Source organism: Pelobates fuscus, chromosome 8, assembly GCF_036172605.1.
Source record: "Pelobates fuscus isolate aPelFus1 chromosome 8, aPelFus1.pri, whole genome shotgun sequence".
Classification (NCBI taxonomy): Eukaryota; Metazoa; Chordata; class Amphibia; order Anura; family Pelobatidae; genus Pelobates; species Pelobates fuscus.
Genome location: NC_086324.1, coordinates 22,802,106 through 22,815,639, shown reverse-complemented (window position 1 = coordinate 22,815,639; position 13,534 = coordinate 22,802,106). Strand labels below are relative to the sequence as shown.

Sequence of the window (13,534 nt, the reverse complement as noted above, 5' to 3'; positions counted from 1 at the left end):
TTGTTAGGCATAGCAAAAGCAAATTTTTGTGCATAGAGACACGATACAATAGCAACTCCATGAAATTATTTTTTAAATCTTTCTAGATTGCATCATTTTTTTATTGTAGTTTTTATTAATTTAACAATTCTCATAGTAATATTCAGAAATACTTAACTGTTTGCCTGCAAATACCGCCATGAACAAGCATAAAATTCTAAAAGGAAGAAATTACAAGGGGGTAGGAAAATATATTGTTTATTTAAAGAAAAAAAATTGCATCCCACAGTGTAATTAGTGTTAATAAAGATATTTGCATTGTGCATACTTGTTTCTCAGTGCAATAATCCTTTAAGAACCAACAATTGTCAATACAGTGATAACAGTTAAAGTGACGCTGTTAACCTCTCTTCCACCTCCCTGCAAAATTAGTGTTTAATAAAAATAGAATCTTTATGAAATACTCATATTGATTGTGTTGGAATTTCACAAGCAAAGTGTAACATGGAAATAAAAGCAAGGGTTATTATACATGGGAATGAGGAACAATTCAAGTTTAAGCTACTATTAAAAGTTACAAATTCACTCCTAAAAATGTGTCTCTGCACAAGAACCGGCAACTGAACAAAGAGATGTAACTCCTTTAGGTCTATTCTAGAATTTTTGAACTATGCAATGCCAAAGTTAACATTATCTGCTCATTCTTTAGTGCCCCCTCCCCTCCTATGACCACTACTATAGACCCAACGTACTCAGCTTACCATTTAGGAAATGTAAAAAAAAATCTTTTAATGCAGGTGGTTAAACGGTGAGACACGCAGGTCTCGTGTATGGTAAACATGCTTTTCAAGAGAAAAAATATGCAGATCTACACATCCTTTACTCCAACCTTCACGTCTCCCTGGTTCTGCTAACACTTTCTTTATCTCTCTCTGGCTAACTCTGCAAAGAGGGAAAAAGCATTATTAAAAAATTGTCCAGCATAGTTAAAAAAAAATAATAATAATTTTTAACTCCATAGTTAGAGTCCATAAAATGGCTAATAGTAGCACGATGGCTGACAGCAAGACAATATCAGGTTCCACATGTTATCAAAGCCAACCGTGCGAATTGTTGTACCATGAAAGTCTTTCTCCCATGATGTTTGCCAGTTGCCAAGTAATGTGTATAATGTCATCATAAGGAATATCCAGTGTTTGGTGTCTTGTTATAGTTTTGTTTTGAATGTTTCCAGCTTTTTTGCTGCTAAAACTGTTTTATTGTGTTATAACCGAATGGGTTAAGATGCATTTCTTTGCAAAGGAATCCTGCAAATCACATTTTAGCTTTTGTTATGCTCAAGATAAAATTGACATGTGATATGTGTTATTGGGATTGAAAACATAAAACTAATCTGTGAAATGTGCAGAAAATAAGAAAACTGAAACAAATGGTTGAAGGTCTAGCACCTGAAATAGAAGAACAGATTTGTCGTATCAGAATTGAATTAAAAGGCACACACCATGATTGCTTTTTACCGAATATATCCAGGATCAATACAATTAGCTTGCAAAGGGACTTCTTATTCTGTGAGCAGTGCAGTTAGCATCAGGTCATCAGCTACGATTAGCAGAAAGTACATTTCACCACTGGTCCAAAGATTCATCCAATAGTCATTTACCTGTCAAGAAGAAGATTTTTCTTTTTCCACACTTTCCTGCCAAGTATTGAACTCCACTCATTGTCTGTCATTTTACATATAAATGTAAACACACTGCATGAACAGAACCTTTTGCAGCTTTTCCAGCCACTCAGATTTATATATTTTAAAACATTATGAACATGAGCGAACGGTAGCTCATACGTTGATTCATTATGTTAATTTGTGATGCAGGAATTATGAAATTTTAAAGAAATGAATTTTACAGAATTGTTACTGTACGAAATAGATAAAACAAATATTGAAGAATGTACCAGTATAATGTATTGTTAGTGAATGTTCTCAGCCCCAAACATTCCTGCACATGGGAAAATCGCTACCAAAATTGACATAAAAGGACCATTCGTTGATAAGATTTCTTTTCATAGTTTTCATTACACATTTTACAAGATATAACAAAGCAAACAATATGGGAAAAATAAACTAAGGGAAAGAGTACAGAAGAAAAGAGAGGGGAGAGCAAATAATTATCTCCTTCCATAACAATGCATATACATACATTTTTCCTGCTTCCAAAACATTACATTCTAGAACTAACTGGTAATTTGCTGCCTAATATATACATCCTCTTCACAGGTGCCATTGTAACTATATAATCAATGTTATTCACTTCACCAGTAAGTGGTTTTAATGTTGTGGTTGATCAGTGCATCAGTCCTGATTGTTAGATGCCTTGTGTGCCTAAGTTAAGGTTTGATAATTAACGTTAACCCTATACCATTTCCCCAAAGCTATGCCAACCTGACCTCTAATACTAGGCTTAAACTAACTATAACCGTAACCTTACCCCTAACCTTATACTTTAACCTTTTACTAACCATAAACTAACTAATTATCCCTAAGCCTCCCTATCCCCAAAACTAAAACAGCATTAACCTTAACCAAGTATTACATTAACCTACACTAGCCCTTCGCCTCATCATAACCCTACCCCAACACTTACCCTAAAATGATCCATAACCTGTACCCTACTGCTAACACTAAGGAATACCCTCTGCTAGTATCAGTACTGATATCAGCAGATGGCTTTCATAGTTAAAGTCATGCCGAACTTACTTTTTTCTGATGATACTAAGATATTTAACAGGGTTGATGTTCCAGGAGGAATACGCCAAATGGCAAATGATTTAGGTAAACTAGTAAAATGGTCAGAGTTGTGGCAACTGACATTTAATGTGGATAAGTGCAAGATAATGCATCTTGGACGTAAAAACCAAAGGGCAGAGTACAGAATATTTGATAGAGTCCTAACCTCAACATCTAAGGAAAGGGATTTAGGTGTGATTATTTCTGATGACTTAAAGGTAGGCAGACAATGCAATAGAGCAGCAGGAAATGCTAGCAGAATGTTTGGTTGTATAGGGAGAGGTATTAGCAGTAGAAAGAGGGAAGTGCTCATGCCATTGTACAGAACACTGGTGAGACCTCACTTGGAGTATTGTACGCAGTACTGGAGACCGTATCTTCAGAAGGATATTGATACCTTAGAGAGAGTTCAGAGAAGGGCTACTAAACTGGTTCATGGATTGCAGGATAAAACTTACAAGTAAAGGTTAAGGGTTCTTAACATAGCTTATAGCTTGGAGGAAAGACGAGACAGGGGGATATGATAGAAACATTTAAATACATAAAGGGTATCAACACAGTAAAGGAGGAGACTATATTTATAAGAAGAAAAACTACCACAACAAGAGGACATAGTCTTAAATTAGAGGGACAAAGGTTTAAAAATAATATCAGGAAGTATTACTTTACTGAGAGGGTAGTGGATGCATGGAATAGCATTCCAGCTGAAGTGGTAGAGGTTAACACAGTAAAGGAGTTTAAGCATGCGTGGGATAGGCATAAGGCTATCCTAACTATAAGATAAGGCCAGGGACTAATAAAAGTATTTAGAAAATTGGGCAGACTAGATGGGCCAAATGGTTCTTATCTGACGTCACATTCTATGTTTCTATGTTTCTATGTTTACCTTTCCTCAATCAATTCCGTTTCTCTCCCTCTGTCAGGAACTGTTCTTCATTTCTTTCTGTCTGCTCTAGTTTTCTTTAAAACATAGGACAAAGTAGGGACTATTTGTCTTATGGAGGTTTCCTAAACCTAACCAGCTATGACCATAGGAGGAGCAAAGTGTGGTCAGAGAAATGTTCCCACAATTCTTACCTTTCCTCCATGATCTTGTGATGCTTCCTGTCAGTATTCCCGAACGTCCTGTTATTTTAGACAGAATGCCGGCAAAACTACTGAATTTCGTCTTAACAGAATGAGAACACTTTCTCCATTCGTGTAAGGACGCAATTTGGGACTTTGCTCGGATATGAATTTCATTTGAATGAATTAAATTCCGATCTTGTCAGTGCTGTGGCTGCATCTTGCACCTGCTTAGTAAATAGCTCCATAATTCCCATGATATTAGGGAGCTATGTACCAAAAGTCTCAAAGACCAACTAGGGGGGGACTTATTTCCCTACCCCGGCCCTCACCCATGAGTGGTGGGTGGGGGCCTAAATGACCATGAGGGGAAATAAAGATGCAAACATAGGTAAGATGGGGGGCTTGCAGGCATTTGGGGGTGACTATGTGGACAATTAGATGTAGTGGAGTCGGGAGGGGGGTTAAAAAAAACATTGCATTTGAGCATGACAGTGATGATTTAAACAATTATAGAGCAGAAAGTGACTACATGCAGCATGTTGCCTCTTCCAATCCCAGTCAGCAAAGGGCATGCAGGGAGACTGGTCTGACAGAGGGGAGCCCCAAAATTGATTGATCCATGAGACACCTGTTGTGAGCAGGTATTTAAACCTGCTTATACTAAACTTTCAAGTGGGATATTTAAATTCCCATTTATATAGCTGTATGCAGTGCTCAAAGTTAACACATCTGTCAGTCTGGGGCTACTAAAATAGCACCCATGACAGAGGAGAGCCCCAGGTATAAGTGAAATTTGGGTCTCCTGCTGTGAGCAGGGATTTAACCCATCTCACATCACTTTGCCATAAATGGTGATTTAAATCTCCATTTACATGGCTGCTCATCTGTTAGTCTGGAAGCACTAAAAATGGCATGGTGTCAGCTAACAGAGGGGAGCACCAGGTATGAATTGATACCTATTGTGAGCAGGGATTTAACTTTAGAAATGTGACTATATGTCTCACGGCATTAAAAAACAGTCTTGTTAGGACATAATAACACATCCTAAGACCGTGAAGGGATTATACTTCAAATATAAGTTAGAAACAAAACTATTTTAATGAAAACATAAAATTAAATGTGATTTAAAAAGCTATAAGATGATTTGATGGGTACTAATTTGCCACATTAATATTGATGGCTGGGTTGTATAAGCTACTATCTCAATATTGAATCACTTTATAGACCTATTTGGTAAATTTACACAGGGTTAATTTACTTACTGTGGTATTTTAGTTAATGTTATTTGTGGATTTTTTTTATAAATGGCCTGTGATTGAGCAGTCTACTATTCAAAAAGGTTACGTTGTGTTCTTTTTGTAAGCTTTATTGCATTAACTCTTTGAGTAACCAGGTTTTGAGAAAGACATTGCAAACCTGTTTGGCCGATAAAAGGGTAAATTAAGGTTGAAATTTATAAGGAGAACAAGCAGAGGATACAATGTCTTCAAATCATTGAACAATTTATGGTGCTACAGAACAGACTTACAGAAGATCTTATGTGACAGGCTGTGATCAGCTTGTTATCCATAGGGGGAGTGACATGTAATATACAGTTCCAAAAGTTATTTGAAGTAGAAGGTCAGGATTCCAAACACACTCAAAATCTTTGAAGTTTAGCAAACCTCTGTAGATACAGATTGTCCGTGTCAAATAAAAAGAGAAGAGTAAAGAACAAACTATATGTGTCATAGCACAGAAAGGACCCTGATTTTTAGTTGCCTCGGGTTTTTACGAACTAAATTGTCATCTCCAAAATGAAGTCCAAATTACACAAGCTGGGAAATAAACAACAAAGCAGCAGATTTTCATAAATTTTTCCAACTAGTATTGTCCAAATTATTTTTGTTTTCATCAGATGAAGAAACGCTGTGTACATGTTTTGTTTTGGTCAATACTATTCCAAAAATGTATGTGTTTTACAAAATTATATTAGCCAGCCCTAGCAATGATATAACAAAATATAAATATAAAAAACTTAAATAAATGCTTGACACAAATAAAGAACTTTCTGAAGTGCTTTATGAATCTGTAGTCTGTTATTTTCTTGACAGGTTATAAAAGTGCTGATTTTAGTAGAAATCTACACTTTTATAATTGGGGGCTGAAACACCCCGCTGACTCTCACTAAGAGAGCCAGGGAGGTTTTCTTCCTCTTCCATTAGCTCTTCCTTCACAGTCACAGCTAGAATGTGCCAGCTTTTCCCCTTTTCAATTTATTACAGCTTATTGATAATAATAGGAAATCGGTGATTGCAAGTTTGTGCGCTAATGCTATCGTGGCTCCATCTCAGAGGATACTCAATTAGATGTCTCTGATTGGAATATTCACTGGCACAGACTGAAAGTCTGTCCCTAGGAAAAAGGGGAGGGGTTGCAAAGGCTGCAGACAGCAGGTCTGTAGCTTCTGCAAGCTGTTTTTTTATACACCCCAAAGAAAACATGCAGAAAAAAATACACAAATGTTTTCTTTCGGGGTTTATCTTCAGATTTGTAAAAAATTTAAAAATTGGCAGTGGAGTATTCCTTTAACGTTTTTACTGGAGTAGAATCTCAAATGACTAAATGACCACCGAAGTCTCTAATTACTGGAAAGGAACCAGCTAATATAAATGGCAAAAGTTTTTTGTATTAAATAAAATGATTACAGAAACAACCAAATTTGGAAACTTTAAAGCCCACGGAACACTTGTAAAACATATTTGCAGGTTGTACAGGTCCAACATAATTTAGTCCTAAAAAAAACAGCTAATAGAGTGCTAGCCTAGTTTGAAATGATACATATAAGGAATTGTACCAAGAAAGAAGTGTACGCTTCACCCTTCCATGTAATGTAGCAGAGAGTCACCTTTTTGATTGGAATGTGGTTGCATACATAGGAAATATTCAAATTTTCAATAGAGACATAGAAAACACAATCTAACTGATGAGCAGAGAGCATGGGAGCCACTTATTTCCCTCATGTCCTTTAGTCTACCCTTTCTCCTCTGACTCTGGATTCGCCATGGCTGGTCACCAGAGTCAGTGCAATGATTTTTGCCGCCCTAGGGATACCAGTTTGTGTAGGTGATGCAGTGTGTGTGTAGTGGATGCAGTGTGTTTTTGTGTAAGGGATAGAAAGCAGTGTGTGTTTGTGTGTAAGGGTTGTATTATGTGTTTCTGAATGCATTGTGTGAATCTGTGTTTGTATGTGTAAGGTATGCAAGGTGTGTTTCTGTGTATGTAAGGGATGCAATGTGTGGGTCTGTAAAGGCTGCATTGAGTCTGTGTAAAGGGTGCATTGAGTGTGTGTAAGGAATGCATTGTGTGTTTCTGTGTGTAATAGATGCGTTGTGTGTTTCTCTGTGTGTAAGGGAAGCATGGTGTGTTTCGGTGTGTGTAGGGATGCATTGTGTGTTTCTGTTTATGTATAGGGATGCATTGTGTGTTGTGTGAAATAGAGTGTTTGTGGGGTTGGATAGGGGCTGATTCCTACCAGCCCCTTTGTGCTTCTCTTTCCCTCCTTCCTTAGCCTCTCTCCCCTCTTGTCCCTTAGAGCTCTTCCCTACTGTCCATTTGTGCTCTTCCCTGCCCCACTGTCCCTTAGTGATCTCCCCTTTCCCTTAGTGATCTACCCGCCCCCTTTCCCTTAGTGCGCTCCCCTCCCGTCCCTTAGAGCTCTCTCCTACCCCCCATGTCCCTTGGTGCTCCCCCATCCCTTAGTGTCTCTCCTCCCATGTCCCTTAGTGGTCTCTCCTCTCCCCCACCCCATTAATGGTAGGCTAGTGCTTTGATGGCGTCTGTTCTTATAAGCACCATGAACTCATGAACTTTGGTGGTTGTATACCCAACATACATAATATAGCACTCGTTTCATATTCTTTATATCTTCGCTTTTGGATTCTTAGGACTTGATATATTAGAGGTCTACCTTAAAAGTTGAAAAATGTACGTAAAAGGGGCATTTACTAGTTTCTGTACTGAATCAATTATGCTGGCATAGAAAACTCTCCAGACAAGTTAAAAAAAACTCTCATAGAGATGTATAGATTTAGCGATGGTGATTCCTATTCATTAGGTAGACAAAGCAACTTATATGCTGATTTAACCCCTTAGTGACCAGACCATTTTTATTTTTCTTATCCTTAAGAACGAAGGCTGTTTTTACATTTCTGCGGTGCTTGTGTTTAGCTGTAATTTACCTCTTTCATATTAAATGCACCCACACTTAATATATATAATTTTGTTCAGGAGAAACAGGGCTTTCATTTCATATCAAATATTTATATATGAAACATAATTTAATATGAAATAAATGTAAAACAATTTGAGAAATTGAGAAATGTTGTAAATTTTTTAGTTCTGCATGGCATTTTAACTGTGAATGTCATAATACTGTTAACTGTTACTGCAATGAAGTACACATATTTGTATTCAGCTTGTTCTCACGAGTAAAACAGTACCTTGTATAGGTTTTATGGTGTTTTGGAAAGGGTCAAATAGATCATGTTAAATTTTTCACTTTATACACATTGAAATTTGCCAGACTGGTTATGTTGCCTTTGAGTCCAAATGGTAGCTCAGGAATGAGAATTACCCCATGATAGAATACCATTTGCAAAAGTAGACAACCCAAGGCATTACAAATGTCCATTCTTTTTTAGTAGCCACTTAGTCACAAATACTGGCCAAAATTAGCTTTCATATTTGTTTGTGTGTGAAAAATGCAAAAAAAAACCAAATTTTATTGTAGGTTTCTGAAGGGTCTAGCAAGCTACTAAAAGAGCAAGAGATACAAAATTCTAAATTAAACTGAATTTGCAATGATGGAAGTGTAAACATTAGATGACTCTATACAGGAAGTTTATAGAAAGGCAGTACACGTCACATGCAGGGAGGTGTGACTAGGGCTGTATGAACAAAACCATCTTTATTTATTTATTTATTACTAGTATTACTAATAAAGCGCCAACAGATTCCACGGTGCTTTAACTGCTAAATGGCAGAGAATTGAGCAGTGAGACTGCAGCGGCAATATCTATACACCAAAACTGCTTCATTAAGCTAAAGTTGTTTTAGTGACTATAATGTTCCTATATAACATAGTTATGGGTTATGCTCTAAGTCAGAAAGAATATGTACTAAGGTGTTATATATTCAAAAGATTCTCCTCTAAGTTGCTCCCAAGCAATTAGTCCACTTTGGTTGAACCACATTATCACCATGTTCAGTTGTTCATCTGTCTGGTGATAACATGTGTCAAATTATTTTTATATAGCAAACATAATGTAGAATGGTACATTCAGGGGGTATATGGAGTGGCAGATGGAAAGATATATATTTGGCTGTTCTAGCAAAATTGATAAAAGACCTAACAAAGACATTTGCTCAAACCTTGCCTATCAGTGATATTTTCTAAGATTATAATTTATCCTATGTATTTTTGAAAGTTTCATATCAGTAAAATTGTAAATAAATATTGCTATTTTGTCAGTTTAGGCTTTCAAACAGTTAACAAAATCATAATATCTCAAATTAGCAACACAACTCATACAGCACTACCAGCGCAGTATCTAGTGCCAAAATTACTCCGGCCATATGTTAAATAATAAATTGTTGCCAAGCTATAGCAGTTACAATCTAAAGTGTCAATGTATCATCTTGTGCTTTTTATGCTTATATTTCACACAGATACGTTGTGCTGTTTAGAGGAAACTACTGTTAAGTTATTATAGAGTGTGAAATATGGAAGCACTATATTTTAAAAAGTAAGAACTGAATTATGTATCAATGCAAAGCTATTCAAATAGCAATCACTTGAAATATGGCATTATAGACAAAATCATTTGCATCCAATTTCAGTGATATATATATAATGTATAATATACAGTGGTGTATCCTGGTTTTGTGCTGCCCTAGGCAGGACAAAACTCAGGCGCCCCCCTCCCGCCCGCGCCACCCCCATCCAACCCTTCCCCCGCCCGCACCACCCCCACCCTTCCCCCGCCCCGCCTTCTAAATACACACACACGCATTCACTTACAGATATGCATACACTAGCTAACAGAAACACACACTCGCTAACAGAAACACACACACACTTACAGACACACTCACTAACAGACACACACTCACTAGCAGATACACACACACTCAAAATAACAGACACACACACATGCACTAACAGACATACACACTAACAGACATACATACACACACACACTAACAGACACACACACTGACATACACAGACACACTAACAGACATTCACACACACTAACAGACATACACACACACACACACACTAACAGACATACACACACACACACACACACACACTAACAGACATACACACACTAACAGACATACACAGACACACTAACAGACAGACACACACACACACACACACTCACTCACATATTTAACACATTTTTATTTTAAATTTACCCCCCCCAGCCTCCTTACCTTTGGGAATGCTGGGGGGGGGTCCTATTTTTCCCTGGTGGTCCAGTGGCTGCTGGGCAGTGCTGGCGGGCGGGCGGGCGGCCGACGAGGGAGCACTTCCTCTGAGCTGTCTGCTCAGCTCCCTCGCACGCCGCACAGTGAGGCTGGGAGGCGGAGCCGGAATATGACATCATATTCCGGCTCCCAGCCTCACTGTGCGGCGCGCGAGGGAGCTGAGCAGACAGCTCAGAGGAAGTGCTCCCTCGCCGGCCGCCCGCCCGCCAGCACTGCCCAGCAGACCGCCCAGCAGGCATGTCAGTTAGCCGCAAGGCTAACAAGGCATTTGCCCTGGGCGTTTGGGGGTGGCTTTTTTTGCCGCCCCCTGGAAAATGCCGCCCAAGGCAAATGCCTTGTTTGCCTCGCGGCTAATACGCCCCTGATAATATATATATATATATATATATAATATAAACAAATTTGCGTTTGTGTATGCTATAGCTGATGCGTATCTACAAAGATTCTTACCAATTATTCTAAACTATTTTCTGAACATAAAAATATATATCAGGAATCAAAGAACTTGAAATATGTGAAATTGAAAAAAGCTGTCTATTTGCTAAACAGTGGATTGGTGAGTGACAACTTGATTTTGGAGCAATATAGTCAAATTAAAGTTGCATGATTTTATATAACTGCCGTGTTGTATTGCATTGCAACTCAGTAGTCAGCCCACTGTTGTCTGATTAGTCTTGTAGTTTTTTGTGTAATAAATTGAACACGTCAAGAAAAATAACCACTAAAGCAAAATCTGGTGCCCCCCATTGTTGAATGGTTTGACTTTTTACTTGAGGTTTGATAGGCACAGTCTCCACTACTAATGTTGGAGGGATAGAATTTTCTAAGCAGCTCTTTAATTAAATGACAATGTTTCTCCTCCCGGCTGTCAATAAGATCACAAGAACAGTGCTCTTCCTGTTTGTTTTTTTGTCCCCCAGCTCAAATCAGAAGCCTATAAGTGACACGGATTGGGTTCAATGTTTCTCTATTAAAAACATAAAACTAGCTAGAAGATCATCAGTATTGATGTTCCCCTGCAGATAGAGCAAAGCTGCAGCAATGAGACCATATTGTCACTGAATAAGAGATACCGTATATACTCGAGTATAAGCCGAGTTTTTCAGCACATTTTTTGTGCTGAAAAACCCCAACTCGGCTTATACTTGAGTCAATGTCTGTATTATGGCTATCTACATTGTCATAATACAGACAATGGGGCTGGCAGAGAGCGCTTATCTTTCCTGTAGCTCCTGTCAGCTCCCTTCTCCTCCGCGCCGGTCCATTCAGCACCTCTGTCAGCTCCCAGTGTAAGTCTCGCGAGAGCCGTGGGGTCATAGTGCGGCTCTTGCGAGACTTACACTGGGAGCTGGCAGAGGGAGCTGACCGGACCGGCGTGGAGGAGAAGGGAGCTGACAGGAGCTGCAGGAAAGGTAAGTGCTTCCTGCCAGCCCCCCTCCACTTAACTGCCAATGCCACTGGACCACCAGGGAGTGTGAGCCCCCTCCCTGCCATGTATCAAGCAGGGAAGGGGGACGAAATTAATAATAATAATAAAATAATATTTTAAAAATAATAATAATAAAAAAATTATTAAAATAATTAAAAAAAATAATAATAATAAAAATGCCCACCCCCCACCGAGGCTCTGCAACACACATACACACACACACACACACACTGCATCACACACACTCACAATGCATTCATATACACCCACACTGCATTCATACACACTGCATTCATACACACACTGCACTCATATACACACACTGCACTCATACACACACTGCACTCATACACACACTGCACTCATATACACACTGCATTCATACACACACTGCATTCATACACACACACTGCACTCGTACACACACACTGCATTCATACACACATACACTGCACTCATACACACACACACTGCACTCATACACACACACTGCATTCATTATATACACACACTGTAAATAAATATTCAATTAATATAATTTTTTTAGGATCTAATTTTATTTAGAAATTTACCAGTAGCTGCTGCATTTCCCACCCACGTCTTATACTCGAGTCAATAAGTTTTCCCAGTTTTTTGGGGTAAAATTAGGGGCCTCGGCTTATATTCGGGTTGGCTTATACTCGAGTATATACGTTTACCCTATTGTTTTCATGTACCGGGGGATAGAGGGCTGGCATGTTTACTTAACTTCAAGTCAACATTATTCTGCTATATTGGATGTCATTGACTTGAAGAACCCCGTTATTTTCAGTGATGACAGATCACCAGATCATCCAGTGTATGAGATTTACCTAGTCCTATGTATATAAAGCAGGGGAGCCCAAAAGGCAGATCCCCAGATGTTTTAAAACTAAAGCTTTCATGATGATTTGTCATTCTAAATGCATTCCAAAGGCATGCAAAGCATCATGGGAGTTAGTTATAGTTCTACAACATCTGGGGATCTACCTTTTGGGCACCTCTGATATAAAGTAGCCAACTTGAGCAATTAAATTGTTTTGGCTTTGTGAGTCAGTTGTTACTTCAAGAATAGCTAATTTGTGGTCTTATTTTTCCAAAAGTTTACCATTTTAGAGCAGCTTATTTTTTTTGTAAATATGCCTTTTGGTGTCTCTACACATGGGTTCATTATTTCAAGTTAATATGTGCATTACGGAGATGGGATAAAACCACAATTTGGCATTTCTCAGGTTTTGACTTTGTTTTTTTTATTATAATAAGATATTTGCTATATTATTTTTTACCAAGTGACATAAATTGCAATCTCTAAACCAATGGAAGAAGAGATATGTGTTTTGGTAACTTGGTTTGAGCATTCGGTGTTTTTGTAAACAGTTTTCTGGGAACATCCATTATCCTGTAAGACTAGGTGTGAATATTCAATCTTTGTGTTGTGTTATGGGATTGTGGTGCTTGAGACTGTTTAAGGCTGTAACAGGATAATTTACTAATGTGAGAACTCAAAGTAAATTTTAATTTTAGGGCCCGAGTAGCTGTACTAAAAGTATAACTAACTTAGAGAATGTTTCTAGTTTGAATACGTGGACATTACATTTGAAATTCCCTTTAAATTGACATTGAATTCTCACTATGGTGGATAATCCTGTATGTGTGCAGTGCTCCTTAGTGTTTAGTCATGCTCAATGTAGAGGAAAATCTCTAGCCAAAGACACAGA

At 38.2% G+C, this 13,534-nt stretch overlaps 1 protein-coding gene across 1 annotated transcript in view; it reads left to right on the top strand.

Moving 5' to 3' along the window:
* The window catches only part of LRP1B (LDL receptor related protein 1B), a 1,140,323-nt gene that overhangs the window by 365,701 nt on the left and 761,088 nt on the right, over positions 1–13,534 (top strand). The gene's annotated exons all lie outside the window — the stretch shown is intronic.